The following is a 5,380-nucleotide window of genomic DNA, read 5'->3' as shown; positions in this document are numbered from 1 at the left end:
CCCCTCCCTGCTACTTTTTCCGTCTCTCTCACACTGGCAGGCGGGGTCAAGGGTCAACCACGATTGTTACGTCGACCTTTTATCCCTTTTGTAAACAAACCCCCTTTTTGGCGAGAGATGCGGCGATGATACATTTGCATGTGAACGGATTTGATTGCAAAATAGCCGGGCCTTGTGCATGGCAGCGCTATCATTACCCTGCTCATCCTATTCGCGCCGGCCGTGTTATGATGCCTTGTAATGCGACACGTGGGGAGGGCTATCGCGTTACTCTCATATATAACGTGTTGTTGTTCTGCTATTTCCAGAACGGGCCGCGCCAACTTTATATTATTTGCAATGTGTCTTATATCGAAGAGTATTTTTGGCGCGCGTTTCTGCGCGTCTTTGGCGGCCGCCCCCCCGCGCCCGGCGGCGCACGTTGGTGATGGACACGTGCAGCTACACCGCGGCCACCTCGCGGCCCTCGGGCCGAGAGAGTTGAAAAATTAAAATGCCCCGATGATGCCGTAAATCCACATTCCGGCCGTCCCGTCTCTCCTCATTCAGACAAAAAGCATCGACCAAAACAAGCGGCAGTGGGGGAAAAAAGTGGGGGGTGGGGGAGAATTATCGCTGCCGCGTCGCGTCCGTGGTGGTGGTGGTGGTGGTGGCGGCCGTGGGGGTGACCACCCCCCGCCCCCTCCACTCCGCCAGCGCCACGCCACAACGCCACTCCACTCCACGCCCTGCAAAGCCACGGTGTTTGACGGTAAGTCTGCGCACTTGTGCCCTAAGCTGACTGCGTCCCACCGGAGCTGCTGCTGGAGCCCGCTCGGCTGGAGCGGCTCCCCTCGCCTCCTCCACATCTCCTCATTTCTTCCTTTCTTGTTTCATTTATAAAAATATCCGAGTTTATCTTTATCTGGCCATTTTTCTCGGCGCGCTTGCCGCCCCGCGCATATTCCCTTGCGCCGCCCCCGCCGCTGCTCCAGGCCGACTCCAGGAGGGCCGTGTGGCTCCAGGGTGGCCCTGCCGGCGTGTCGTTCCAGGCGATATTGGGCACGCACTCCAGGGAGATTGGATCCCTCTCGGAAAACACACCGCCGCACTGCGGGCGCGCGTCGTGGCATAGGCTGCCGCGGGGGTGTGAAGTACGAACTTGGTGATCGAAGCAAAGCAGGCGGCCGCGACACTATGTCGCTCGGCTGTCGGGCGGCCCCCGTAGGGTTGCAGTAAGCGGGGCCACCTAAACCGTTTGCAGCTAACTCGATTCACTCCGCGCGCCGCTCCACACACGCGTGTGGTGGTGGTGGTGTGCGGCGCCCCTTGCCACACCCACCCCATCTCTCTCTCTCTCTCTCTCTCTCTCTCTCTCTCTCTCTCTCTCTCTCTCTCTCTCTCTCTCCCTCCCTCCCTCCCTCGCGGCCCGCACCTGAAATTGGCGGTGAAAAATTTGCTTGGTGGCTTGGATAAGATGATAAGCGCCCCCGGCGGGGCCCTGCGCCGGCACGGCTCACACGTGACGAGACTAAAGGGGCCTAAGTGACTCAGCCCCTCATGTGTTCAACCTGCATATATTTATTATTCCGCAGGAATAACGACGGTCCTTTTTCCCCCTTTCCTGCCTTTCCCCCACTCTGATCTCTCTCTCTCTCTCATTGTATCATTTTTTCCCTCCCTCCTCGAGCTGTTTTGGATGTCTCCCTATCGCTCTTTTCTCCTTGGCGCCGCCGCTGCCGCTGGACGCGTGGCGGGGAATGTGTCTTCAGACTCATGTCGCGGCTTTAATGGCGCGCTTTAATGTACATCCCCTTTCATTTTAGCATTATATATATTTTTCCTTTATTTTCAAGAGAGGGGTGCGGTGCAGACCATGGTGCAGCCGTGCGTCTGCTGCAATTACACTCTGGATTCAAGAACATTGCTCGTAGTGCGCTTTCTGCTCAGCCAAAAGTTGGAAAATCTCATGAGGTTGGTGTAGCGCTCTTGGTTTTTGATTTGACTTGTCATGGGGGTGTTCCTTCGTTTGTTTGGTTCGCTATCCTTGTCAGCCCTGACATGCACTCTGTCGAATCCTGCTGCTGCTATGCATCGAATCAAAACTCATCCAATCTTGTTTTTTTTTCCCAGCCCCTCGCCCGCTCTCTGCTCTATGTGCCCTCACTCCTCTTTCACCCGCCCCACGCGTCCCTTCTCAAAACGTCAACTTACGTGCCTCGCTAAATCCCTCGCCCTAGCTAGCCAATCGGGGCAGCGCGGGGGTGGTCCCTTGCACCAGACTCGGCCCGCCACGCCGTGCCACGCCACGCGACACACAACGTCCTTCCCTATCGCGGTGCCATTTGCTTTTTTTCCCTCCCTCTCATCCTCCATGCCGTCTCATCAAATCTGTGCATCAGGAATCAGACGGCACTGCCGCCGACTCACCCCGCCACGCCCCGGCACGCCGAGCCCCGGCCAAGAGAAATTATCGGGGTCGGATGCAGCAGCGCTAGCGCCGTGCGTTAAGCACTCTCTCTCTCTCTCTCTCTCTTTCTCCGTCTTTCTCTCCGTCTCTTTCTCTCCGTCTTACTCCCCTTCGGCCCGGCGCGGCCCTGGTGAAAAAATCACGAGTAAATGAAGGGGAAGGGGTGGTAACTGTGTTTGGCCACCCCTCCCAACCTCTGCCCCTCCCCCCCCTCCCCTCACGCCCAGGACGCCAGTTACATCTGCGCCTGCCGATGCAAGTCATCTCGGAGGTGAGTTAGTTGAAAGTGGTCGAATGCACGGTTGACAAACGGGGAGGGATTGAAAAACATATAATGAAGGAAAACAATCAACTTGACGGCAATGGTTATTACTTTCTTTCGAGGGAGTGAACTAGTTTGTCTGGAAATATGTTGTTTTTGCGAAACGTGTGCAGATAATTTAACAATGTCGCACCATTGTATGCGGTGTCGTATTCAGGAATTATATGAAAAGTGTCCACATTCTTTAGAATAAAACAGAAAACAGTGTAAGGTGTGCTTTAATTTCTGTAAAATGAAACATGCAACCCAAGAAAAATAACTGATAAAACTAAGCATTTTTGTGCAACTTCCCCGTGGTTTTAAGATGAATACAAAGGCAGTATAATGTGCAAGTGTCCTTAGCACAGAGCTAACAGCTGCCATTAAATAATACTCCTTCGCAATAAATAAACATAAGTGGTTATGATTTTGACAGAAGAAATGTATGATTCCGTCTGGATTTTGTCAAGCTGCACCAAACAGCACATTTTTGTTTTGTCGAAGTCTTTCAGTCACAAATCTTGTTCTCGGCACTGTTAAACCGCCTCTTGAAAACTAACTGACTATTCAATTTTATAGCCTATAAAAGTTACAATCAGAATATTAAACAAACGCTTTCTAAGCCACATTCACAAAATCACGATATTGAATTTTGCACAGTATTGCGCACTGACAGCATTCTACTTATTAAACAAGTACGCCCTTTTCTCAAAACAAGCTCAATGTTGCCGATAAAATCGAGCTCACGAGAAATGTACTGAAATCATGTCCTGCTTCTTTCGGGGTAGAGGCCCGCGAATGCATCCTTTGGTTACCGGCTGACTGCGATCGCTGTTGGCGGCGAGAACCTCGACAAGAGGGCAGGTCGAGCCCGGGGAGCGACGACACGGGTCCAACACCGCGACGGGCTGCTGCTGGACCACGCCGGTGTGGGCCCGGGCCGCGCCGGCAGCGGCTCCAGTGACTGGTGAGCGGGGCGCCCCTCTCGCTGCGGAGCCTGCGGGGCCTGCGGAGCCACCCCGCGGACCCTGGCCGTCCCGCCCCGCGCTGCAGCGGCCCCGCGGCCAGCGCCGGCGCCTCGCCAGCGCGGCGGGGGCGGCACGGCCAGCTCCGCGCTCGCCCAGCAGCCCGCGCGGGGGGTGCCTCTACCCCCACCAACCCCCTCGCTCATTCCCCCCACCACTTTGGCTCGCCTCTCTCTCTGTCTCGCTCTCGCTCGCTCGCCCTCCGCCCGCGTTCGATCCCTCTTTGTTTTCCCTTGGCGTTTTTTACGCCGCCAGAGCGCGCCAACAGCCTTCTGGAAGTGACTGGCCCGCGCAGTCGCACCAACCCTCCGGCCCCGGGCCGAGCCGACCGGTTCCTTCTCTCTCTTATTTTTCTTGCCGTTCTACCACCCCGTCATTTCGCATTTTTTGCCTCCTCCATCCCCTTTCTTCGTCTTCTTCGTTCTCTCTATGTTCCGCCGTCCTCTCTCCGGTCATGCGCTGCCTTCCCCCTTCCTCCCCTCTGCTTTAAAAGCGTGTGCAGTCTAATTTCCCTTTTCTCTTCCACTCATAATTACTAACACCTCTTCCCACTTCGTCATGTCTTCCAGGAGCTCCGCCTTCCTCCTTCTTTCTCCCTCCCACCCCTTCGCGATCGGAGCGCCCCGTTCGTGTCCCGTTCGGGTACTCCCTCTCCCTCATCTCCTCTCTCTCGTCGCTAAATCTATGTCTCCGTCTCGCCCCCACCACCCTATGGCAGGGCGCGGGCAGGGCCGGGCAGGGCCCCACGCGCGTACATTTCTTTCTAATGCAAGCCTTCTCCGTCCCCGCCTCTCTCGCACCCCCTTCTCCATCCTCCTCGGCCGTCTTCTTGAGGGAGTTCTGCGAAACGTCCTTCCTCGCCACACGCCCTTCGCGCTCGCCCGCCGCGCACACACTCCGTCGCTCTCCGTCACTCGCGCGCCACGCGCACTGTTTCTTTCTCCGTCGTCTTCATCGAAACTGAAGTGAAATTAAAATTCTCCCTCCTTCCTCCGCTGCTGCCCGCCTTGCCGCCCCTCCCCGGGCCGCCCCGAGGACTGTACGGTCCAGCACGGTCCGGTCGGGCACGGCTCTATCGCGCCCAGCCATCGCCCGATAGGCCCCGGTCACGATTTCTTTATTACGGAACCGGTAGAAATTCATTTTTATTTATCGTTCTCCATCCCCCGCCGTTATATTTATTCATTCGGTTGCATTTCCCCGATCGCGTCCGTCTCTCTGGGTCCCCTCCGTCATCATTCAATTTGTTTATTACTTTGATATGTCACAGACCCGCTGGAGATGCGACTTTATTTCATACATCTCTCACTCTCTCCCGCCACAATCCTCGTCACAGGCGCCGGCAGGGTGTGGCCACACTGTGGCTACAGCCCCCGGTCCCCACACGACGGCGCCCGCATGACATGAAGCGCGTACACCACACACGACACGGAGCGTCAAGGAATGCGACCGCAAGACCAGCGGGCAGGACCGCGCTCCCCGTGCGAACGCTCAAGCTGCATAGTGGCGGAGCGGGGAGAGCCGAGGAGGTGATCCTGCCAGATTTGAGAATGAGATTCACTGGAAATGATGAGGCGTGAACCCCTCCGCAGACCCATGGGACGA

General features: G+C 56.3%; 2 long non-coding RNA genes across 2 annotated transcripts in view; one reads left to right on the top strand and one right to left on the bottom strand.

Annotated features, from left to right (window-relative positions):
- Positions 1–3,837, bottom strand: part of LOC127750002 (uncharacterized) — a 32,720-nt gene extending 28,883 nt beyond the window's left edge. The window contains exon 1 of the long non-coding RNA XR_008011480.1: positions 3,566–3,837. This is a non-coding gene — a long non-coding RNA (uncharacterized LOC127750002). The remainder of the gene's footprint in view (positions 1–3,565) is intronic.
- LOC127750003 (uncharacterized) overlaps positions 1–5,380 on the top strand; it is a 149,280-nt gene that overhangs the window by 27,352 nt on the left and 116,548 nt on the right. The gene's annotated exons all lie outside the window — the stretch shown is intronic.

This window comes from Frankliniella occidentalis, unplaced genomic scaffold (assembly GCF_000697945.3).
Source record: "Frankliniella occidentalis isolate FOCC.00 unplaced genomic scaffold, Focc_3.1 Scaffold120, whole genome shotgun sequence".
NCBI lineage: Eukaryota > Metazoa > Arthropoda > Insecta > Thysanoptera > Thripidae > Frankliniella > Frankliniella occidentalis.
The sequence above is the reverse complement of the archived record's forward strand: the minus strand, read 5'-3'. Positions and strand labels throughout refer to the sequence as shown.